Source organism: Lathyrus oleraceus, chromosome 3, assembly GCF_024323335.1.
Source record: "Lathyrus oleraceus cultivar Zhongwan6 chromosome 3, CAAS_Psat_ZW6_1.0, whole genome shotgun sequence".
NCBI classification, from domain to species: Eukaryota; Viridiplantae; Streptophyta; class Magnoliopsida; order Fabales; family Fabaceae; genus Lathyrus; species Lathyrus oleraceus.
The window spans coordinates 399,723,387-399,749,212 of NC_066581.1; the positions used below are offsets into that span (position 1 = coordinate 399,723,387).

Genomic DNA, 25,826 nt, shown 5'->3' on the forward strand with positions numbered 1-25,826 from the left:
TTTTCCAAGTGCATTCAACCTATTAGTGAGATGAGTGAATCTCTTTTGTATGTCGGAGATAGATTCTCCTTGTTTCATGCGAAAGAGCTCAAACTCTTGATTTAGTGTGTTAACGCGGGACTATTTTACTTCAGTAGTACCCTCATGGGCAACTTCTAAAGCATCCCATATTTCTTTAGCTGTCGTGCAATGGGATACTCGATAATACTCATCAACACCAAGTGCTGAAATTAGCATATTTCGAGCTTTCCAATCACACGACCACTTTTTCTCATCTTTCTCATTCCAATCAGCTTCTGGTTTAGGAACTATGGCGCCAGCCGCATTTGTCATAGTAATTTGAAAAGGACCATTTTCAATGCCAGCCCATACTAGCCTATCCACAGAATTTATATGAACTCGCATCCAGTCTTTCCAGTAGCCGTAATTTTCACCGTTGAAAATAGGCGCTCTATTATACGCCCCCTTTGGTTCAGAATCCATACTGTTACAGGCAGCCACAGAGCACCAGCGAACCGGCGCTCTGATACCACTTGTTAGACGGTGTGGCTAGTGATCGAGAGGGGGGGGGGGGGTGAATAGATCACCTCTTTGAAAATAAACGGATTTAAAGTTTTATCAGAGTTATTGAAACTTAGCGGAAAATTTCAGTCCCGAATCGACTTCCGTCTAATCTGAACCGCTACTAGAAAACCGGACACGCGAATTTATTGCTGGATTTTGAATTAGAGTGACAGAAATTATCAACACTAGAATCTTATCAAATTGAATGCACTTATCAATAAATCCTAATTCCAATGCATAAAATTCAGCTAACAGTTTTGTCAAACAGTTGGTGTGTATGTGATCAATGATGAACAACAGTGGACTTTAGTTAAAGAAGTTTTCTTGCCACTATTGTATCGCAAAAAGTACAGCCACAACACACTAACTGAAATTGCGAAACCGTTGAAAAACGTAAAGAGAGATAAGGAAAGAATACGATACGCAGAGATTTGGTAAGGAAGTTCCCCACGCCGTCCTCGCGTGTGGGTAGGTCTCCCTCTCAATTTCAAATGAAATTGAGAACTGTGATTATCAATAATGTCGAATTCGTTGATACAAGGTTACAATACAAAGACAGAATTCTAAATTCCAAGAACTTCTTCTTGTATGAAACCTCCACTTGATCTGAGCACGATCAAGAATTTCTTGCAAGAAATTGCAAACAATTCATCGGTTCCACTACCTATTTGCGAAATCCCCCGATTTCCAAACGCAACGCTGCGGCTGAATCTGTTCTGCAAACATGACTGACAAACCCGCAAGAACACTCTAGTTCTTGAAGGACAAACCAATTGGTTTTTCTTCGAAACCCCCTTCAATCTTCAACTCAGCTAGATCCTCGATCGTTCCACTAAACACCTCAGCTAGATCCTTGATCGTTACCACTGAACGTTATCTCGTTGATCCTTTAATCCAAAGAACAAGAATGATTATGTGTTGATGATCTTGAAGAAAAGAGATTGAGAAGATGGAGAAGATGAAGTCTCTTTCAGGTTTCTAACTGCTCAAAACAATTGCTGCTACACACTCCTTTGATTGGTGTTTCAACTGTTTTTCCCTCTCAGAATTCGTATATTTTTCACTGCTGTCACAAATACTACTTATATATATGAAAAACATAAGCTGTTAGTAGATAAAACAGACTTATGTATTGATACATGAAGTTATGTATCGATACATACTGTAAGGTTGATGAATTTTAGAGAATTTATGTAAGCATGGATCGATACAAAATGCGTATGTATTGATACATAGATAATTTCAACTAACATGGATCGATGCAAGGCTCGTATGGATTGATCCATAGAGCATTTTGCCTGTCCATGTATCGATACATGACTCGTATGGATCGATACATACTGAACAAAAGTGTTTTGTGGTTTTCAACATATTTTATGGATCGATGCATAAGAGTATGTATTGATACGTACTGATACAAAATAGTGTTTATGAGTTCTTTTTAAGAGATGTATCAATGTGGATCTTTATGTACAGTCATGAAACAATAGTATGGGATAAAAACACAAATGAATCATGTAAAATAATGCACAGCCAACACTTGGATGATGATCACACAATTTGCTATCATTCAAAATTTATTCAAAGTAAAGAATTTGCTCACATCTTTGCTTGTCCTCAAGCAAATAATCAGTATAAAATTTGAAAACACTAGTGAAATGTGAATACATAACACATTTCCAATTCGTACGTGGTTGTCAGGTGCTTCGTTAACATGACAGATACTCAAGCAAAACAGTAAAGATACATTGACGACACAAGCAATAAGCATTAACATAGATATCTCCTTTGTACAAACCAGTTCGAATCATGCTATTATAGCTCAATCTAATGCTTCTCGTTCCTATTTCACCTGGTTTCATTCTAGCGCAATCACATTAAGCCATTTGCCTTTACATGCACTTAGTGAAGTAGCCGGTTAGTGACTTTGATCCTTTTTTAAGCACGGGGTATGGTACACTAATATGGTAGCCCTTTATATATCCCATTTGAAGGTTGTGGGGGATCGAACCATAGTTCGCTTTACCGAGTCTAGTACCAGGTACCTCTGAACCAACCAGCAACAGGTTTTTCTATCCTTTTGTACATCTTGCAACCGTTTGTATGGTGCATTTTCAATTTCTCGATAGCAAAAGTATGAAGGATCTTCTTAATTTGTAGGCATCAATCACTTATATTCATCGGCTCTTTACATGGTGTGTGTTTAAACGGTGTTGACTGCTAGTATAAACTACTAGGGGTTAATCTAGAACGGAGACTTAAGGTATCGGTATAATGGGTATTCAAACTGATCTCACAAAAGTGAGAGATCTAAGGTGTCAGGACGGTATCAATCTTGTTAGATTTTTCTCAATTTCCTAACAGAACCTCTGTAAGACAACCTATATACTCGTAGGGTATGCATTTAACTTAAACACACAAAAAAATTGTTATGGCAAATTAGATAGAAATAAATGAACCATTAGATACGAAAAACAAATTTTTTGTTATGGCTAAAAATAGAAACAAATAAAGGAAAGACAAGGATTCCCTCCCCACACTTAAATAAAGCATTGTCCTCAATGCGACAATATAAAGAATGAAAAGGGAAGAAACATGAAGGATCACTACTCCTCGTCACGACGTTGGGCTCTGTGCGCACTAACGCTTGCTCGTGCACGCTCACTTCTACCACATTAGGTAGGATCCAACCCCACATGCTAAGTGTACTCCTGGATGGCATCAATGCGATGTGTCAGGGAACTCATCTCTTCGGAAAGTTTTTCCATACCCTGGTCATGCCAGTTTGCATAGTCATGTTGATCCCTCTGTATCTGTTGGATTGTTTGCATCATCTCTGTTTGACGCTCCTCTATCCTCTGGTTATGTCGCAACATCTTAGCTTAGATGTCTTCCATGGTAGCGGGTCATCTCTAATTTCTTCGCTGGCCTCGGGAAGATGCCTCTGCAGCATACTCAGGAGGTGGTTGTGGCATTTGTCGATCAAGTTCCTCCTCAATTTCATCTGCTCCATTATTAGGATCTTCTTCATTGGGCTCAGGAGCGTTCAGATTAAAAATCCAATTCGCCATATTCTGCAGATCTGTACGGTTCCTGTTAAGCATAATGATGCATCGAACTATCTTGTTCCGAACCACAGAGTGGTACCTCCCATTGTCTCTGACCTTGATGAGGTGTGAGGAACGATAATAGTTGATGTTGAGGAACTCGGTCGGCAAGTAGGTAAGTTGGCGAGCCTATCCCCCAGATTCAGGCCTAATGCTATGGAGGTGATGATTCCTCCAAAACAGAACATCGTGTTGCCTCTCATACAGGTAGCCTGTATGTTGGCCAATAAGAATGGGGTGGCATTGAACGCCACCGGAGTGAACACACGGTGAAGAAAGAAGAGCTCCTTAGATTTTACCTTGTGATTGTTGACTCTTCCAAAAATCGTGTGCCCTAAGACTCGGTGGAAATATCTTATAGTCGGGTTATAGATGTACGTTGCGTTGAGTGCATCCAAGCTTGTGACGTTCACATTGGTGAGGCTGCACCATACTCCAAATGCTATTTCCGACCATCCGTCCGGGATACAACAGTGAACTCCCTCTCCATGTCGGAAACCAAGTATTCGTGCTATTTGAGTTTGGTTTAGGGAATACTCGGTACCGAACATTCTAAATGCGGCGGCTCCGATGAGAAACTGAGTTGCACCGGGAGGGGTTATATATGAGAACAAACTCAGGAATTCCAGGGTCAGCGCCTCATAAGTTGGTTGCGGGTTGGTGCAAAGTTACGTCAAACTAGAGTTGTTCAACATCCATTCCACGCCATCTGAAAGTCCCAACTCCGTCAGACAGTCATTGTCAACATACCTAGTAGCTTGGACGGAACATTGATAGAACATGAGGTAGTTGTCTCTCTGTCGCTCTCCGGCTTCTCCCTATCTGAATACGATATTTGAAAGGTCGAGAGCAACTCTCTCTTGACAGGCCATTGAGTGTGCAAGTTGCAAATATAGGTTTTGATGGAAGAGATGGATTTCGTGAGTTATAGGGAACTCACTCATTTCTCGCTTAAAATAGGATGTGATGGAAGGGTTGATGGAGAAAAAAGTGGTGTGAGTTGGATAGTTAAGGAAAACAGAAGGATTAGATGAGGAAGAAGAATAGAAGTGCGCCTGTTTTTATAGGCGCGCCTTTTGGATCTGTGACGATCACCATAGGGTTGTTACGCTCATCACACGTAACAGTCTTGCGTAACGGTCATATGCAACGGTCATGTACTTAATGTGTGACGGGTGTGGCGTTTCTATACCGGGCCTCACGCCTCTGTAACGGGCGTAACACTGCATGTGACGGTCGTCACATGCAACGGTCACAATTTTTGCAAAAAGGCCAAAAAATATAAAAAATTTAACAGCAGTAACACAGTAGTAACGATAGTATAAACACAGTACAACAGAAGTATAAAATAAAATAAGAGCAGTATGGAATTAACAACAGTAAAAATAATAAAATTAAACTGATAGAGGTAAATTAGATTGATCATAGAAAAAAGGAATAACAATGTTATTTAAATTAAATTAAAAGACTAAAGTTAAATGTAACATTAAGCATTAAAAGAAATAATAGCAATAAAAGTGATCCCTCCCCGCACTAAAACATAGCAGTGTCCTCATTGCTTTAATGTGAGTAGGAGAATTCAGCGATCGATGTAATCAGCCATGGTTCTGTCCCAAAGCAGCTACAGCCTGGTTCAAATGAACAAACTGTTCGACGACGACATCCATTAAGCCTAAGACATCAAGGCGCATGCTCTTTATTTCATCTTTCACATTAGTAATGTCAGTGTAGAAACCATCCAAACGGGTAAGGATTATGGTCAGATTTTCGGCATAGGATGGAATTTCCGGTTCATCTAGGTTATAGTAGTTTGGAGGGGTTCCAGGGTCAGATTCATCAACAGAGATAGGGTCATCTAAATACTCATAAATAGGCGGTGTCTCAGGAGGTGATGGTGGAGCAATGTGGTGTTCATCTAAATTATAAAGCCAGTTATTTCGGTTATGAACACTTGTTCTCTCATTGTTCAGTAAGGTAAATAGCTAGACAACTTCATTATTTATTAGGTAGTCAAAAGTATCCGGCCCAAGGTTTCCTATGATTCTTCAGTCAAAGCAAAATTCAATATCCATGGGTCGGATGTGTCCAAAAGGTGTATGCTCATAAATTGGGTGTCTAAGTCCAATCGCATCAGCTATCATGGTTACTAGGCCGCCTATTATGATTGGGACGCGATTGTTCTTTGCAAGGTGAACGAATCTTTCCATCATAAATGTCACAACATTGACATGTGGACCTTGGTCGACACAGAGTAAGATGAAAAGTTCATCTCGTGACACTATGGTGTTGTTCGCTTCTTTTCCAAATAGGGTGTGAGCTAGTATTTTGTGGAAGTAGCAGATAGTAAGGTTGTGTATCATTTGGGAGTGAATCTCGTGTGGGTCAGGGTGGTAGTCTCCAATTAAACTATCCCAAAAGTAATCTAGGTCGATGTCATCGATTAACTCCTCCTGGCGGGTAGTGAAAACAAATGGGCCACTAGGAAATCCTAGGAGGTCATTAAGGTCTCTACGGATATAAGTGAAGTCCATACTAAACAACCTAAAGGAAATAAACCCTTTGTTGAGTCTGTAACCATGCTCGGGGTTGTAAACTAGGGAGCTAAATAATTCTAGGGTAAGCTCACGGTATGTGACAAACCTTCTCTTAATAGCAGCATTCTCCCAACCTAACTGGTTGAACATAAACAAGATGCTATCTCAGATACCTAACCTATCCATGGTAGGTCCATCATAATATATGGATAAAGCCATATCCTTCTGAGCTAAATAATCATAGCGCCTTCTCTGAACTCTGCCTCTAAAAACTGTATCTACTGGTTGCATGATGAAAGTTAGTTACTAACTAGTTATACATTCGCCTGTTAATCAGTATCCAATATTTCTAAGTTAGTAACTAGAAGTAACAACTACATTACTACATAGAATCAAGGAAAGGGAGCAAAATAAAAGTAATAGTCAAAGAAGGGAAACGCTTAAAAACAAAAATAACAAATAAAAAAAGGGCAGGTTGTCTCTCACTAAGCACTTTGTTTAATGTCGTAAGTTCGACAGTAACATTGCGATATACTAGTTTTGGGGTTGAGCGGGCAGCTCTATAAGTCTTAGACTATTTGAATAGTCTCTATTGTCAATATTATGTAATGTTTTAATTGTTGTCCGTTTACCATAAACGGTTCACTATTTCTACCTTTGATTTCTATCGCACCGCTTTTAAAGACTTTTGTAATTTTGAAAGGGCCTGACCACCTAGATTTAAGTGTTCCCGGAAAAAGCTTAAGTCTTGAATTAAATAGTGGCACTACGCCGCCGACATTAAACTCTTTCCTAGATATACGTTTATCGTTCCATTTTTTGGTTCGTTCTTTGTATATCTTGGCATTCTCATAGGCGTCTATTCGAAGTTCTTCCAATTCGTGAATGTCTAAAATTTGCTTCTCGCCTGCGGAAGTATAATTTAGATTTATGGTCTTAATTGCCCAATAAGCTTTGTGTTCTAATTCCACAGAGAGATGACATGATTTATCATAAACTAATTTAAAGGGGGTGGTCCCTATTGGGGTCTTGTAGGTTGTCCTATAGGCCCATAGAGCTTCATTTAGTTTAGATGACCAGTCTTTTCTAGATATTCCAACAGTCTTTTCTAGAATTTGTTTGATCTCTCTATTCGAAACTTCGACTTGCCCACTGGTTTGTGGGTGATAAGGTGTTGCTACACGGTGTCAGACTCCATACTTCAGAAGAAGTTTTCCAAAGATATTTGATATGAAATGGGAGCCACCGTCACTAACGACTAGTTTTGGCACACCGAATCTAGGAAAGATTATGTTCTTGAACAACTTAATCACTACTCGTGTGTCATTTGTCGGAGAAGCTACAGCCTCGATCCATTTTGAAACGTAATTGACAGCTACGAGTATGTACTTATTACCAAAAGAAGACGGGAATGGTCCCATGAAGTCAATCCCCCACACATCAAAGACTTACACTTCTAAAATGCTTGTTTGTGGCATTTCATCGCGTCTTGAAATGTTACCAATGCGTTGGCACCGGTCGCAATTTATAACCGCATTATGGACATCTTTCCATAGAGTAGGCCAAAAGAGACCCGATTGTAAGATCTTAGCACAAGTTTTTGAAGTGCTTGCCTGCCCACCATAGGGAGCGGAATAGCAATGAGAGATTATATCGTCTATTTCATCCTCAGGAACACATCGACGGAAAATACCGTCGGTAACTCTTTTGAAAAGAAGAGGTTCATCCCAATAGTATTGTTTTAGATCATGAAAGAATTTCTTCTTTTGTTGGTATGATAGGTCCGAGTGAAGTACTCCAACAGCTAGGTAGTTGACAAAATCAGCATACCATGGCAGAGTTGCATTCGCATGAATTTCTTCCATGGATTCTTCTATTTCGGTATCATATAAGGTTAGTTAAGACATGTCGCTTTCCATTTGGGCTATAAGTCGTTCGTAAGGGAAATCATTATTGATTGGAATTTATTCAGGCTTATTCCCTTCGATTCGTGATAAGTGGTCTACTACTACGTTTTCACTACCCTTCTTATCTTTTATTTCTAAGTCAAATTATTGTAAGAGAAGGATCCATCTTAAGAGTCTTGGTTTGTCATCCTTCTTACTTAGCAAATATCTAATAGCAACGTGATCAGTATAAATGATGATTTTCGCTCCTACTAAGTAGGAACGAAATTTATCTAAAGCGAACACAACGGTTAGAAGTTCCTTTTCAATGGTGGCGTAGTTTATTTGGGCAGGATCTAATGTTCTACTTGCATAGTAGATAGCATGAAGTTTTTTATCCTTTTTTTGTCCTAACACTGCGCCTACGGCATAATCACTCGCATCACACATGATTTCGAATGGTAATCTCCAGTCAGGTGGTTGCATGATAGGTGCGGTGATTAAAGATGTTTTTAATTGTTCAAACGTTGTTAAACATTTCTCATAAAAGATAAAGTCAGCGTCTTTCATTAGTAAACCAATAAGTGGTTTGGTAATTTTCGAGAAATTTTTGATAAAGCGTCGGTAGAAATCGACGTGTTCTAAAAAGCTTCGTATTTCTCGTACAGTTTTCGGAGGTTGAAGATTCTCTATAATTTCGATCTTAGCTTTGTCTACTTCAATTCATTTATCAGATACTATGTGTGCTAACACGATTCCTTGTTGGACCATGAAATGGCATTTCTCCCAGTTCAAGACGAGATTCACCTTTACGCATCTTTCAAGTACCATTTCAAGGTTTGATAGACATCCTTCGAAGCTCTTCCCACAAACAGAAAAATTGTCCATAAAGGCTTTCATAATGTTGTCTATAAAGTCAGCGAAGATTGACATCATGCATCTTTTGAATGTTGCGGGAGCGTTGCATAGTCCAAATGACATTCGTCGATAAGCAAATGTACCATAAGGGCATGTGAAGGTTGTTTTCTTTTGGTCGTCGGGATGGATAGGAATTTGAAAGAATCCTGAATAACCGTCTAGATAGAAGAAGTGGGAATGCTTAGCCAATCGTTCAAGCATTTGATCAATGAAAGGCAGAGGAAAATGATCCTTTCGAGTGGCTTTGTTTAGTTTCCTAAAGTTGATGCACATTCTACTTCCGGTAACAACTCTTTAAACTATAGATTCGCCTTTTTCGTTCTTAACAACTGTAACACCCCCTTTCTTGGGTACTAACTGAACGGGGTTAACCCATTGACTATTAGAGGTCGGGTATATGATTCATGCATCTAATAACTTCTTTACTTCATCCTTGACTACAGTACTTAAGATTGGGTTGATCCTTCTCTGGTGTTCTCTAGAGGTTTTACAATCTTCCTCTAGCATAATGTGATGCATACAGATAGAAGGACTTATTCCTTTTAGGTCAGTGATGTTGTAGCCTAACGCGGTTGGATATTTTCTTAAGATATCTAGTAACTTTTCAGTTTCCATCTGTCCTAAGTCAGCGTTGACTATTACTGGTCTTTTGAGTTCATTGTCTAGGAATTCGTATCTTAGGTTCTTTGGTAGTGTTTTTAATTCTAAGTCTGGTTTCTTCGGGCATGGCATGTGGTTGGGTGTAAGTGCTAAGCATTCGCTTAGACTGTCATTTTCGTATGGTTCACGCCAATTATCATCTTCAAAGATTAGAGGGATTTGGATTTTCATTATATCAGAATATGTGGTTTCTTGCATCTCCATCTCTCTTACGCACTCATCTATGACATCAAGTAGATAACATGTATCGTCTATAGCTGGCGCTTGTAAGAATTGTGTCAAGATGAATTCAACCTTTTCTTCTCCAACTTCGAATGTTAGCTTACCTCTTTTCACGTCTATTATGGCTTCAGCGGTAGCTAAGAATGGCCTTCCTAATATAATAGGTGTAATGGCATCTTCTTTGATGTCCATGATTATGAAGTCTATAGGAATGTAGAATTGTCCTACACGTACTGGGACATTCTCTAGTATACCAACAGGATATTTGATTGAGCAGTCAGCTAGTTGAACAAACATCTTGGTTGGTCTTAGTTCTCCCATGACACAAGGTATGGAGAAACTACCTGGGTCTTTTAGTTTGGGAGGCATGTTGTTTTAGATTATTGCGCTACACTAAGCAGTAAGTGTAACTGTTTCGTTATCCTCGATCTTTTTCTTATTGGATAGGATCTCTTTAAGAAATTTGGCATATGAGGGCATTTGTGTGATGACTTCTGTAAAGGGAATTGTAATATTCAGTTGCTTCAGAAGTTCAACAAATTTCCTAAATTGCCCTGCAGTTTTAGAGTTTGCGAGTCTTTGAGGATACATAATGGGTGGTTTATAAGGTGGTGGAGGCACATAAGATTTTTCTTTCTCTTCGGCCTCTTAGGTATTATCTTCCTTCTCCTTTGGTTCACTTACGTTCTTAGTTATTGTTTTGTCAGGTTTTTGGTACATGGCAGGATTTTAGAGTCTTGGATCTACAGGTTCGTCTAATTCTTTTCCACTCCTCAATATAACGGCATTTGCATGTCCTTTTGGATTAGGTTACGGTTGTCCAGGAAATGTGCCAGCGGGAGCAGCAGTAGATGCTTGTTATTGAGCAACTTGTGAAATCTGTGTTTCAAGCATTTTGTTGTGGGTGGCTAAGGCGTCTACTTTGCTCGCTAATTGTTTAAGTTGCTCACTAGTATGTATGTTTTGGTTCAAGAAGTCTTTGTTTGTTTGAGCTTGGGTAGCTATGAAGCTTTCCATCATTAGTTCAAGGTTGGACTTCCTATGCATGTTAGGAGCATTATTAGCTGGCTTTTGATATCCAGGTGGAGCAGCGGGTGCTTGGCCAGGTGCATACAGGGCGTTGTTATTCTTATACGAAAAGTTAGGATGATTTTTCCAACCTGGGTTGTAGGTATTCGAATAAGGATTTCCTTGTGCGTAATTTACTTGATCAGTGGGGACTCCTGCTAATATCTGACATTCTGGTGCAGTGTGTCCAAGAGTTCCACATAACTCATAGTTTAGAGTCACGGCAGCCACGATGGTTGCGGGTGGTATGGTCAAGTTGTCTAACTTTTGAACAAGGGTATCTACCTTTTCATGGACATGGTCAAGGCTACTGATTTCGTACGTTCCACTTTTTTTTGGGACTTTTCTAATGGAGTTCTTTCACCTCCCCATTGGCAATAGTTTTGGGCCATGTTTTCAATGAGTTGATAGGCTTCGTTGTATGGCTTGTCCATAAGTGCACCGCCTGCGGCAGGGTCTACTGTCATGCTTGTGTTATATAGAAGCCCATTTTAGAATGTGTGAATGATCACCCAGTCTTTGAGACCACGATGTGGACATATCCTCATCATGTATTTGTATCTCTCCCACGTGTCGTAGAGAGATTCTGCATCTTTTTATCGAAATTCATTGATTTGAGCTCTCAGCATAGTAGTTTTGCTTGGCGGAAAATATCGGGATAAGAAAACGTTCTTTAGTTCTTCCCATGTTGTAACCGAGTTGGACGGAAAGGATTGCAACCAAGCCCAAGCTCTGTCCCTTAGAGAGAAAGGAAAGAGGCATAGTCTTGTCATATCTTGAGATACACCATTCACCTTCACAGTGTCTGCGTACTGCATAAACTTGGTCAAATGTTCATTAGGGTCGTCCGTAAGATTTCCAACAAATTGATGTTGTTGGACGACTGATAATAATGAGGGTTTCAGCTCGAAATCGTTTCGATTGATAGCAGGGGCAACAATGCTGCTGTGAGGTTCTTGTTGGGACGGGGTAGCGTAGAACTTAAGAGGACGATTATGTGGTTCCACTGTAGCCATGGTTGGTTTTTCAACTGGTTTAGCAGTGGGAAAGAAGATATCGGGAATATCGTACCTTCGTTGGTACTCTAGTATTCAGCGTCTTAAATATAAGAAACGCTCTAATTCTGCGATTGGTGGTGCTAAGTTTTCGCCTTGTGAGCGAGTACTTGAGATACGATCGGGGAAATAAGGGAAAGGAGATTAGTTTTTATCTTAGTCTATACTGCGCAACGAAAGAATCACACTATTTGACTAAATTAGGTCCCCGGCAACGGCGCCAAAAACTTGATACGTCTCGTGACTGTATATAGAATATAGTCTATCGGGTACTTGACTGCAAGTGCACAGTCTAGTCGTTTTAGTTTTAAAAGATATTGAACCCACAGAGACCGATGGTCAAACTAATACTATCGATGTTACTATGTTTAGCTAAGGAGATGATCCTTAGAGGTTCGGTTTAACAAAAATTAAATCTAAAGGAAGTTAAGTTTTAAGATAATATTAATAAAGGGATATCAGTATGCAACCCATTAATCGTCAGGGATTCTATAAGTCACCGGTGTATATTTTAAGTACCAAATATCTTTCAGTATAAAATACTCTTTTAAAAGGATTTATCTCACACTCTCGTGATTGTTGACTCGGACTATACTTTTAAGTCAGAATGTACGTTCTCGCTGTCCCATTTGAAGTTAAAAATACTTTTTGAAAATAAATAAGTTATAATTTCTTTTAAAGTGCTCTCGCTATTTTTAAAATCAATGCCTAGTTTTTACTATCCAGTTCGACCCTCACGCTCTCGCGATTGTCGGTTCTGACCTTAGTTAATTTCCCACTCTCGTGGCAAAACCGTATTAAATAGCTTCTCACTCTTGTGACAAAGTTAATTAAATTTAAATTAAAAACCACAGCCAAAAAAATTGTTTGAGAAAAGAAGTTTTACACTGATTATTATTAAATCCCGTCTAATTAAATTGTTTACATACCGATACCAGTAGTTTAGCCGGACATGTTAAATAACGCAAACACAGACAAGCATAAACATATCAACAATAAGCAAACATGATAATAATAATAATAATAATAAATCAATAACTATAATAATTGAATAAAAACCTGGAAATTAGATTAATAGAATATGTCGAATCTTGAAGTACTTGAGCAGTCCTCCACAGGTCGGTAGGATTCTGCTTCCTCAAAATAATTTCTTAAACTAAATTAAATAAATTGCAGTAGTTCCCCAATGTAGGAAACTACTACTTTGGCTAAATGAAAAACGGAAACTCTAAACGGAACGGTAACTAAATTGCGGTAAAAGAAAAATAATGTTGCTAAAGAAAAAAAATAGAAAAACAGAATTGCTGTGGAGAATAAATGCAGAGAAAATTCTTGAAAGCTGGCTTCAGGGAGGAAAATTAAGCGTGCTTGTAGGTTTCCAACTTCCATCCTTTTATATTCTCCATTTGGTCTTGGCAGTTGAGAGAAATAAGGGTGACTTGGTTGAGTGAGAAATCCACGGGAAAGTGGGCTGAGGAACGAGAAATAAGGGCGAGTGGATCACTTCTATTGACAAATTCAATACGCTGCTTTTGGCCTTGTGACAGTCGTGATAGGCATGTGACGATCGTGACACCCAGGGTGTGACGCTCGTGACAGGCTTTGTGACGGTCGTCACATGCACATGATTTGTATTTTCCACTTTTCTGCTGTTTTCTCTTTTGTTTCTTCTTCTTTTCCTTCCTTTTCTATACTTTGCTCATTTAAACATGAGAATTGAAATACCTGCAAAAATAACTCGAACACTTGCAAAATAATCGGAATATAAATGAAAGTGGTACGATTTTTGAGTGTAAATCAAGACAAATATACGATGTATTTTCGCGTTATCAATCTCGATGTGCTTGCTTCGATCATGTGATATCGGATTCTTCGCCAGATTGATAGCTGACATGTTGTCGATCTTCATGGTAATCGCTCCATGACTCTTTGTTGTTATCTCTTCGACCAGATTCACCATCCATGTTGCTTGACATGCACAAAGAGAAGAACTATGTATTCTGCTTCACACGATGATAATGCCACTACTGGCTCTTTTCTCGAACTCCAAGCAACTGGTGCACCACTAGCATAAGCACATAGCCCGCTGTGGATTTTCGATCCTCAACATCATTACACCAACTTGAGTCGGTGTATCCCACTAATTTGCATTCTTTTCCTTCATCAGCTGTAGGAAACAAAATGCCATAGTCGAGGGTTTCTTTCAGATACCTTAGTATCATCTTCGCTGCTGCTAGATGTGATACCTTTGGCTTCTGTATGAACCTACTCATCATACCTACAATGTATGATAAGTCAGGCCTTGTATGACACATGTATTGAAGTGACCCAATAAGTCTTCTATATTGGGTTGGGTCGACATCATCTTCATCTGAATCTTTTGACATTTGTAATTTGGGCTCAGCTGGAGTCGAAGTTGGGTTGCAATCTTGCATCTCAAATCTCTTGAGTGTTTCTCCTGCATACCTTCTCTTTCGAATTCACTAGCTGGTTCATCACAAAAGATTCTCACTGAATTTTCTTGATATTCTCAGTCCAATCCCATTCTCTAAGCTCATTTATGATCACGTCCTTGCTGATCACCACTTGCTTATTCACTAGGTCGAACAACTTGTATCCTCTAGTCGAATGATATCCTATCAGGATCATCTGACTCGACTTGTCATCAAGTTTTCTTCTCAACTGATCTAGCACATGTCTATGTGCTATAGATATAAAGACCCTAAGATGACTCAAGGTAGGTTTGACACCAGACCAACATTCTTCTGGCGTGATTCCTTCTAGCTTCTTCGTCGGACATCTGTTCAGGATATATGTCGCAGTCGACACATCTTCTCCCCATAATTCTTTGGGTAGATGTTTGCCTTTCAACATACTTCTAACCATATTCATAATGGTTCTATTCTTCCTTTCTGCGACTCCATTCTGCTGTGGAGTGTAGGGTGGCACCATCTCATGCATAATCCCTTCTTTCATACATAATGCATTGAAGTCTTTCGACACATATTCTCTACCACCATCAGTTCTCAAAATCTTGATCTTTCGACCGCTCTGTCTTTCGACCATAGATTCAAATTTGGAAAATACCTTGATCATTTCACTTTTCTTCTAGATCAGGTAAGACCACAGTTTTCGACTGAAATCATCTATCAGAGTATATGACTTCAAGAATTACCTTCGACCTGCTTCTTGCATCCTTACTGAAGTTGTTCTTATGCTGCTTTGCTTGCACACGTTATTCACACACTTTGTAGGTGTTTAATTGGCTGCATTATATGGTAAAACACTAATGTCTTGACTGATGTCATAACATGTATGTGTGACTACATTGTAGTTACTGCAGGACTAGCTAACACAGGATTTATTGAATGTCAAACTGAATGTTGTGACACTCATACCTGTTAACAGAAACTAAGGAATAGAACAGCAGGAGTTCTGTTAGAACTTAGTATTTATTTGCAGTCTGGTTATCAAGGAAGAACCAGACCTGGCATAAGGCCTACTGACTGAATGTCAAACTGGATGTTATGACATTCATCATTGAAAGCAGCTGCTGAAGATTAGACAGAGTGGTGTTCTGTTATACTTCAGCATGTAACTTAGTTTGTTCTTCAAGAGAATAACAGAACTAACTTAAGGCCAAATGTGTAAATGTTAAGATGGACACTTTGACATTTATTAATGTAAGCTGTTACTGTAGTATGGTCATTTTGATCATGTACAGGTCAGCAAAATTATACAGTCTGTTTTCTGGAAAAACAGACTCAGCATATGGACCTTGATGTCAAGCTGAATGTCGTGACATTCATGCCTGACAGCATATGCTAAATTGTAGGTTGTTCAGTTTTCTGTTTCAGCTTTTTCTTGGGCTATTCTTCAGGAAGTCAACAGCTTAGAGAAAATCCAGGAAACCAACAACCAAGCTACAATTAAGGAACCTAACAAATAGCCTATTTGTTAGCACACTAATATGTGGAAATTAGTTAGAATCCTATGTGGCATTATTTGTGGAGGTCTTGAGATATTTTAGGAACTAAATGTGGAGATATTTTAGGAACTAAATATGGAGATATTTTAGGAACTAAATATGGAGATATTTTAGGAACTAAAAGATTGAAGACCTTGTTTGTAGCAGAAAGTTTCTGCTGATGTTGTAACAGCAAAGGAGAAGTTTGCTGCGATTTCTGAAGGCCCAAATCCACTTGGGTGATTAGGTTATAAATAGCTGATTGTAATCTAGTCTTTGTAAGCCTCTTAGAATGAATTTTTAAGGGTGTGTGTAAGGTAAACCTCCCAATCTGTGGGAAGGTTACCATGTGTCTCTCAGTGGTAAACCTGAGAGTGTTTGTCACTCAAAGCCTGTAGGCAAGAGTGATTATGTTCTTGAATGAAGCTGTGAAGCAAGTTCAAGGTGTTTGCACATTACATTGTATTTGTAGTGATAGGAATGGAAACTGGAGGTTTCTATCTAGGAGTTCCTAGGTATAGATTGCATTGGGTAGGGATTAAGTGATGAGTTGTAAACGGGGGAGTTTAACTCTAAATTGATACTACTAATAGTGGATCTTCTTCCTGGCTTGGTAGCCCCCAGATGTAGGTCATGTTGGACCGAACTGGGTTAACAATTACTTGTGTTTTTACCTTTTGCATGTTATAATTGTGCCAGTTATAAAATAAGGTAAACCTGTAATGCTGTAACAGATGATGTTCAAATCAACAGTAAGACATCATGTTGATAACTATGGAAGAAAACAACTGAAGTGAGTGCTAGGTTTGACTTCTGTTGAGTCTTTCTTCCTGAAGCACATAACCAGGGGTTCATACATTCTAGGGTGACATAGAATGAGATGTCGTGACATCTGTGAACCTGTGCATATTAGTACAGTGGTTAATAACTATCTTGCTGTATTAGTTACAATGTTAGATCAGATGTCATGACTTGAAGTAGAACATCTGAATACTGACTACACCAGAATTTCAATTGGTATCAGAGCAGGCATCCTGTTCTGTCTCTGGATGAGATCCATGGGTGATACTTTCTGGTAGCTGGCAAGGAGTTATGTTAGTACTGATGCTGGAACCTGTGTAAGGTTCTGTAATTCCCTGAATGGTCCCTTGAAGTAGGTGGATGGACTGTTCATGACAGGAATGGTGTGTACCTGTCTTTGTGCCAGTACTAAAACACATTCAAACCTGGTATGGTCTTGGAGGCCAATCTGGTGAAGTGTGTGTTCATAGGTTGAGTTGTATTATGATTTCCGCTGCATAATACATGGCAAAACTCAAACTCTGATGTAGTTTCCCCTCATGTGGATGAAAGGCTGCTGTGTTCAAGATCTCATCATAATCTACTGAAGATGTCAAAGATACTTGAGTCCCCTCAAGTCCACTCATCATGACGTTCTCACTTCAGGATGGTAAGAGTCACTTAATCACTGATTCTCTTACTCTCTTGAGTAGTGTATATGAAGACCTTGAAGACCTTCAAGGAAGGTTTGTTCTAAGGAGGTGGAACCAATGTTCTATGTGATGTTAGAACATGTTGTTCAACAAGTATGCAGCTACTGGTTGAAGAGCAGATGTTTTTAGGGTCCAAACAATGGGATAATTCTGTTTGGAACCTACTCCTGACCTGGAAGAGGAGACATCTGTGTGTGCTAAGTTGACAAGAGCATGGTCAACTAGGTGTGTGCTCAAGAAGGTCATCCCTAGAAGTTGAGCTGGTTGAGATGTGACATTGTGCAATCTCCTGCTGTTAGGCGTCTCCCTGCAGTTTGATCAGGGTTGGATAGTTGTTCCCTGAAGTACTATGGTGTGTTGGAAGACAAGTCTCCTGGATGTTGGCAGTCAATAATGGGGTAACCTGACTGTGATATCATTTAAGGGGGTTATAACCATGAATCTTGGTATTCAAACACCACGTTCAGAAGTGGCAGTTCTTACTAGGAGTGAGAATATGAAGATTCAGAGGTCGGTTGAGGTAATATGCTCTGGCAATGCATATCTACTATTGACTGGTGATATTTGTCTCACTAGTACTTATGGTCAGCTGAAGTCTGATTGGTGTGATTGGAGGAGTTAGTTGCCACTGGTAAGGGATAGTGTATGTCATGTTGAGACATATGTGTACAATGCATGGATAGTGGTGTGGAGTATCCATGATTGTTAAGTTGAAGGGGAGTTTTGGTTAACCTCCTCAAGTCTGGTCAGCCTAGGGTTTGGTTGGCTGTTGACCTGTGTCACATGGGTTCTGGTGGTTGTGTGACACATTTGCAAGGAAGAATTCATCTCTCTCATTCCTAAGGGTGAATTTAATCTGGGAAGACTTTCAAAATTGTCTAGGTGCTTGCAAGCAGAAGATGTTGACACAAGAAGAGTATTTTCAAAGTATTCTTATGGTGGAAGTATCTGAAGGGATGATTGGGAAAGGATTTAAGATCAATGTCTACTTGTGCCAAGTGCAAGTGTTTAATTGATTATTCTTGGAGCTCAAGATAACTGATGTTCTTAAAGATGTTGGAACATCACTTCTTCAAGACCCTGTGCAGAATCACAGGAAGGACAATACATTGGCTTATGATCTATCTCTTTGGTGGCAGCAAAAGCATATGATCTCTGAAAAGGTTTCCTGGCAAGAAACATGTCCAGCCTTGGTATGTACAAGAAGAAGAAGACATCATAGTCTTGATGGTGGTTACTTCGATCAGTTTATTTCTGATCTAGGTAAGGAAGTGCATTAGCTTATGCACACTGTGAAGTCAAGAACAAGTGGCAGCAGTCTTGACATCATGGAAACAGCCTTGCCTTAGGATGTGGAATCCTTGGTAAAGCTGAAGGGTTAGTGTCTAACTGGTCCTTCTGAAGACTCATACATCAGAGTGTCGGATGTCTTTGGAGAAGAAGCAGGGATTCATCAAGGTGTGAGCTTGGATGACTTAACTGCAAACTTCCAGGATGGAGGTTGTTTACTCAAACTTGGTTCCACAATCAAGTCTATGAAAACATTGAACTCTTGTTCTGTGAAGGGAGGAAGTTCTTTCAAGTGGCAGAAGAAGGAGCTGAATTCAACAGCTGGATGACAAAACACAATGTTGTGACATTCGGTTCAGCATCAGATTCTTGGTTGATGAAGTGGCACATCAACTTAAGATAGAAGGGTCTGCAGGGTTGAAGATTGGACACTTCAAAAGGCTTGAAGTTCAAATTTCACCTGGAAGGTCAGAATATCTTTGGGAGAAGTCTGATACACGTGGAGAGGTCAAAAAGCAGCATTTGACCTTTTCATATGAGGATTCATGAAGGAGGTAATCAACCAGTGGCATTTGGTCTATCTCAGGAGTGAGTTCGAAGAATCAAGATAATCCATATGGCAGCTGATTATTCTTGAGGAAAGTCTGAGACAAATTACTTTTGAGCAGAAAAGTAGTAAGTTGAAGACTGAAGGAGGTGTTTTCTATTCATCCCTTGGAGCTTGTGGTAGGAGTTCTGAGCTATCTATGGAAGATTATCTCTTGTAATGGGATGAAAATGTATATGTCCCAATGTATGTCTGGGTTCTTCTTGATCAACCCGGTGACTCAGTGATATCTGAAGACTATCAGATGGTGTGCCTTGTCCTGTTATGAAGGATGTCCCAGCTGATGTTAGAATATCTTGTGAAGTGGTCTTCTGTTCTGGTTAGAAGAGAGATTGACACAGAGTGTGAATGTGTTCAGCTAAGAGGGTTGAACAGAGGGTGTGCTCTTGAAGACATGAAGATGCGTCTTATGTTTTCCATTCATCAAGTGGTCTGGAGTTTCTTTGAATCAGGAAGTATGTGAAGGTCCAACTTTGGGATGTTGGATATGCCCATGTGTGATCTCCAAGCTTCAAGAGGAGAATGGGTTGTTCATGACAGGGGGAGTTCTGTCCTTGCACTGCAAGTAATCATCAAGCTTGTGGTCTATGTGTTCTCAGATAACAAGGTTTGGAAACCTGTTAGCTAGTGGGATAAAGTTGGTATGTGTCAAGGCTGAGTGAGCAGAAGAATGTCTGACCGGATGTCATGACAATATGGAAGCATATGCCAGTAGGACATTCTGGCTGGTACAGGTGCTGGAGTTACAGCAGCTGTTATTTGATGAATGCACAGATTTAGGGGGAGAAGAAGTACCCTTGTGCATGTGTGTATTACTAGTAGCCATAACTAGTAATTGTTTTTGCTCCTGCTGCTGACTAAACTACTATTATGTGGTTTAAACTGCTGATAGTTTGCCTTGTTAACAAAAAGGACAGAGTATTCACAAGATGTCATATGTGATGTCTTAACATAAGATATCTTATGTGCCTGCTGGAGTTCAAGAAAGTGTTCATGCAGGAGTGGATCAAGATGTCAGACTCAAAGTCTTGGAATCTGATATGGCTGTACCTACTGTAAAGATCAAGTGGATGTGAACTTGGTTGGAACTGTGAAGTAAAACCAAGTCTGGAACTTTGTCAGTGTGCTCTGGCTATGTTGCTGGCTTTGGCAACATTTTTGACAAAAAGGGGGAGTAATAACCACCAATACCCCTGACAAACAGAGTGGGTCTCTACAACAGACTCTCATGACAGATCTGAAGATTCCCCCCTGCAGCTGATGTTGAAGTTTAGGTGCAACTTCTAATATGTGTGTGCTGCTATGTGAAGTTTTTATTTAACTTCCATGTGTGTGAGTGTGCTGCCACTCTGAGTGTATTAGCTAGTAATTTTTCCTGCTAGGTGTGTGATTCCGCTGCTATGAACTCTGTTATGGGGATCAAAGTGTTTTAGCCAAAAATTTGCCAAAGGGGGAGTTTGTAGGTGTTTAATTGGCTGCATTATATGGTAAAACACTAATGTCTTGACTGATGTCATAACATGTATGTGTGACTACATTGTAGTTACTGCAGGACTAGCTAACACAGGATTTATTGAATGTCAAACTGAATGTTGTGACACTCATACCTGTTAACAGAAACTAAGGAATAGAACAGCAGGAGTTCTGTTAGAACTTAGTATTTATTTGCAGTCTGGTTATCAAGGAAGAACCAGACCTGGCATAAGGCCTACTGACTGAATGTCAAACTGGATGTTATGACATTCATCATTGAAAGCAGCTGCTGAAGATTAGACAGAGTGGTGTTCTGTTATACTTCAGCATGTAACTTAGTTTGTTCTTCAAGAGAATAACAGAACTAACTTAAGGCCAAATGTGTAAATGTTAAGATGGACACTTTGACATTTATTAATGTAAGCTGTTACTGTAGTATGGTCATTTTGATCATGTACAGGTCAGCAAAATTGTACAGTCTGTTTTCTGGAAAAACAGACTCAGCATATGGACCTTGATGTCAAGCTGAATGTCGTGACATTCATGCCTGACAGCATATGCTAAATTGTAGGTTGTTCAGTTTTCTGTTTCAGCTTTTTCTTGGGCTATTCTTCAGGAAGTCAACAGCTTAGAGAAAATCCAGGAAACCAACAACCAAGCTACAATTAAGGAACCTAACAAATAGCCTATTTGTTAGCACACTAATATGTGGAAATTAGTTAGAATCCTATGTGGCATTATTTGTGGAGGTCTTGAGATATTTTAGGAACTAAATGTGGAGATATTTTAGGAACTAAATATGGAGATATTTTAGGAACTAAATATGGAGATATTTTAGGAACTAAAAGATTGAAGACCTTGTTTGTAGCAGAAAGTTTCTGCTGATGTTGTAACAGCAAAGGAGAAGTTTGCTGCGATTTCTGAAGGCCCAAATCCACTTGGGTGATTAGGTTATAAATAGCTGATTGTAATCTAGTCTTTGTAAGCCTCTTAGAATGAATTTTTAAGGGTGTGTGTAAGGTAAACCTCCCAATCTGTGGGAAGGTTACCATGTGTCTCTCAGTGGTAAACCTGAGAGTGTTTGTCACTCAAAGCCTGTAGGCAAGAGTGATTATGTTCTTGAATGAAGCTGTGAAGCAAGTTCAAGGTGTTTGCACATTACATTGTATTTGTAGTGATAGGAATGGAAACTGGAGGTTTCTATCTAGGAGTTCCTAGGTATAGATTGCATTGGGTAGGGATTAAGTGATGAGTTGTAAACGGGGGAGTTTAACTCTGAATTGATACTACTAATAGTGGATCTTCTTCCTGGCTTGGTAGCCCCCAGATGTAGGTCATGTTGGACCGAACTGGGTTAACAATTACTTGTGTTTTTACCTTTTGCATGTTATAATTGTGCCAGTTATAAAATAAGGTAAACATGTAATGCTGTAACAGATGATGTTCAAATCAACAGTAAGACATCATGCTGATAACTATGGAAGAAAACAACTGAAGTGAGTGCTAGGTTTGACTTCTGTTGAGTCTTTCTTCCTGAAGCACATAACCAGGGGTTCATACATTCTAGGGTGACATAGAATGAGATGTCGTGACATCTGTGAACCTGTGCATATTAGTACAGTGGTTAATAACTATCTTGCTGTATTAGTTACAATGTTAGATCAGATGTCATGACTTGAAGTAGAACATCTGAATACTGACTACACCAGAATTTCACACTTCATTTGGAATGTCGATTTCTGGTAATCCTGAAACCATATTTCTTCTCTTTAAATCTCTGATGTCTTTGAAATTGAGATGACCAAGTCTATAATGCCATATCCATTCATCTATGTTGGCTACTGTTGCAAGGCACTTATGCTCCATCACATTAAGCTCAATCTTGAAGGTTCTATTCTAAGACATTGGAGCCTTCAAGATCAACCTTCCATTTGAGTCGAGAACTCTCATCATCTTGTCTTTATTCGACACCTTATAGTTATTTTCAACTAACTGTCCTATGCTGAGCAAATTGCTCTTCATTCCTGGTATATACAACACATTTGAAATTACTGACCTCTTGCCCTCTTTCCTCATAATCAGAACATCACCAACACCTTCAGTTGCTAGAGTGTTGTCATGTTCTTCATTGAGGGCTTTATGTTGACAAACCAATCTTTTCTTCTAGATGTGTGTGATAAGCATCTTGAATCAAAGTACCATTGGTCCTTGAATCTCTCTTCTTCTCTTGTTGTAACCATCAGTAAGGTCTCTTCTTCTTCATGTTTCGCCATCTTTGCATAAGTTTCTTGATTGTTCTGCTTTTTTGGACAATCACTAGAATAGTGACCATACCTTTGACAATTGTAACACTGAATGTGACTCTTATCTGGATTTTGACCACCACCTCTTCCTCTACCTGCAACACCACCTCTTTGGTTTCCTTGGTTTCAGGGTTTTCTCTGATTCGACCAGTTTCCTTCTTGCTGATTTCGACCAGTCAAATTGTTGTAACCTCCTCTGCCTTTGTTGCCATTCCAGCTTCCTTTGCCTTTTCTTTCTTTTGCTGATTGAGCCTGCAAAGCCATATCACTCTTCGAATTTCCTGCAGCTCTTTCAGTCATTCTTTGTTCATGAGATCCAAGCGTCCCTTGAATCTCTTCCTTTGTCAATTTTGACAAATCTTTTGACTCTTCTATGGATACTACCATGTGGTCGAACTTTGGGGACAACGACCTCAAGATCTTTCCAACAATAGATCTTGATGTCAACACTACTCCACATACCTTGATTTGATTCACCGGTTTTGTAACCTTGGTGAAGAAATCGGTTATGCTTTCATTGTCTTCCATCTGAAGCAATTCATACGTTCTTTTATGAGTTTGTAACCTCACCTCTTTCACCTTCTCTGCGCCTCCAAACTATTTCTCCTGAATTTCCCATGCTTCTTTCGCTGACTCTGCATCACTAGCCTTTTTAAAGTTATCTGCATCAACACATTGATGGATTATAAAGAGAGTTTTATAATCTTTCTTCTTTAATTCTTTATGTGCATCCTTTTCTTGATTTGTCGTGGCTTCTGCAAGCGTTGTTACTCCTTCCTTCACAAGATCCCAAAGATCTTGTTAACAAAACATAATCTTTTTCTACTTGCACCAATTCTCGTAATTGTTATTCTTGAGAATCAGAAGATTTGCTGGAAAATTCCCGTTTGGATGATTCGTTGCCATGGTGATTTTCTTCCCACGAACCGATTGAACTGGAGCTCTTGATACCAGATGTTGGAAATCCCCCAAAGACCTATGGAGAATTTCAATAAATCTTGTGGAAAACTTCTTATTCACTTTATAACTGCAAAATACTGTGCAAGTGTTATGAATACTCTATTCACCCCATTACAAGAATAAGGGTTACTCCCTCTATTTATAGATTTAGGTTAACTTGGACCTCAAGCCAAATCCCAAAACTATAAAAGCCCAAAATAAATAACACTACTAAAATAGGCATAAGTCAAAATCTTGTGTGAAGCAACATACTTCGACACTTCGACACACTAACATTACTTAACACACTAGGTGGTTTGACACTTCATTGCTCTGTCGAACAACCTGCTTCGACACAAGGAATTACAATTCAACAATGATGACGCATATTTATAGTGATAGTCAAAAAGTGTAGGTAACAGTCTATTCATGCATTCCTTTTTGTACATGTATGACACATGCTTATAGTGACAGTCAAAAGGCATAGATAAAAGTCTATTTACTGTAGGTATAATCTGAAATACTTATACGTACAACATTTTTTTTGTGACATATAATATGTTTTACCTACGGTAAAGTGTCATAGGAATAAGTATTTCATGCTATACCTACGGTAAATATACTTTTATCTTCGTTTTTTATTGTCACTATAAGCATGTGCCATCATGCATTGCGCCTATGTACAAAAAATGAATGCATACTTCATACAGGGCGTTGTTATTCTTATACGAAAAGTTAGGATGATTTTTCCAACCTGGGTTGTAGGTATTCGAATAAGGATTTCCTTGTGCGTAATTTACTTGATCAGTGGGGACTCCTGCTAATATCTGACATTCTGGTGCAGTGTGTCCAAGAGTTCCACATAACTCATAGTTTAGAGTCACGGCAGCCACGATGGCTGCGGGTGGTATGGTCAAGTTGTCTAACTTTTGAACAAGGGTATCTACCTTTTCATGGACATGGTCAAGGCTACTGATTTCGTACGTTCCACTTTTTTTGGGACTTTTCTAATGGAGTTCTTTCACCTCCCCATTGGCAATAGTTTTGGGCCCTGTTTTCAATGAGTTGATAGGCTTCGTTTTATGGCTTGTCCATAAGTGCACCGCCTGCGGCAGGGTCTACTGTCATGCTTGTGTTATATAGAAGCCCATTTTAGAATGTGTGAATGATCACCCAGTCTTTGAGACCACGATGTGGACATATCCTCATCATGTATTTGTATCTCTCCCACGTGTCGTAGAGAGATTCTGCATCTTTTTATCGAAATTCATTGATTTGAGCTCTCAGCATAGTAGTTTTGCTTGGCGGAAAATATCGGGATAAGAAAACGTTCTTTAGTTCTTCCCATGTTGTAACCGAGTTGGACGGAAAGGATTGCAACCAAGCCCAAGCTCTGTCCCTTAGAGAGAAAGGAAAGAGGCATAGTCTTGTCGTATCTTGAGATACACCATTCACCTTCACAGTGTCTGCGTACTGCATAAACTTGGTCAAATGTTCATTAGGGTCGTCCGTAAGATTTCCAACAAATTGATGTTGTTGGACGGCTGATAATAATGAGGGTTTCAGCTCGAAATCGTTTCGATTGATAGCAGGGGCAACAATGTTGCTGTGAGGTTCTTGTTGGGACGGGGTAGCGTAGAACTTAAGAGGACGATTATGTGGTTCCACTGTAGCCATGGTTGGTTTTTCAACTGGTTTAGCAGTGGGAAAGAAGATATCGGGAATATCGTACCTTCGTTG

The 25,826-nt window shown here is 39.4% G+C and overlaps 2 non-coding genes across 2 annotated transcripts; both read left to right on the forward strand.

Annotated features, from left to right (window-relative positions):
- Nucleotides 1-11,481: 11,481 nt before the first annotated feature.
- LOC127134226 (small nucleolar RNA R71) lies at nucleotides 11,482-11,588 on the forward strand. The gene has a single exon (XR_007807980.1). It is a non-coding gene; the product is annotated as a small nucleolar RNA R71 (small nucleolar RNA).
- A 13,681-nt stretch (nucleotides 11,589-25,269) lies between these two features.
- On the forward strand, nucleotides 25,270-25,376 carry LOC127134227 (small nucleolar RNA R71). Its single transcript, XR_007807981.1, has one exon. It is a non-coding gene; the product is annotated as a small nucleolar RNA R71 (small nucleolar RNA).
- The last annotated feature ends 450 nt before the right edge of the window (nucleotides 25,377-25,826 follow it).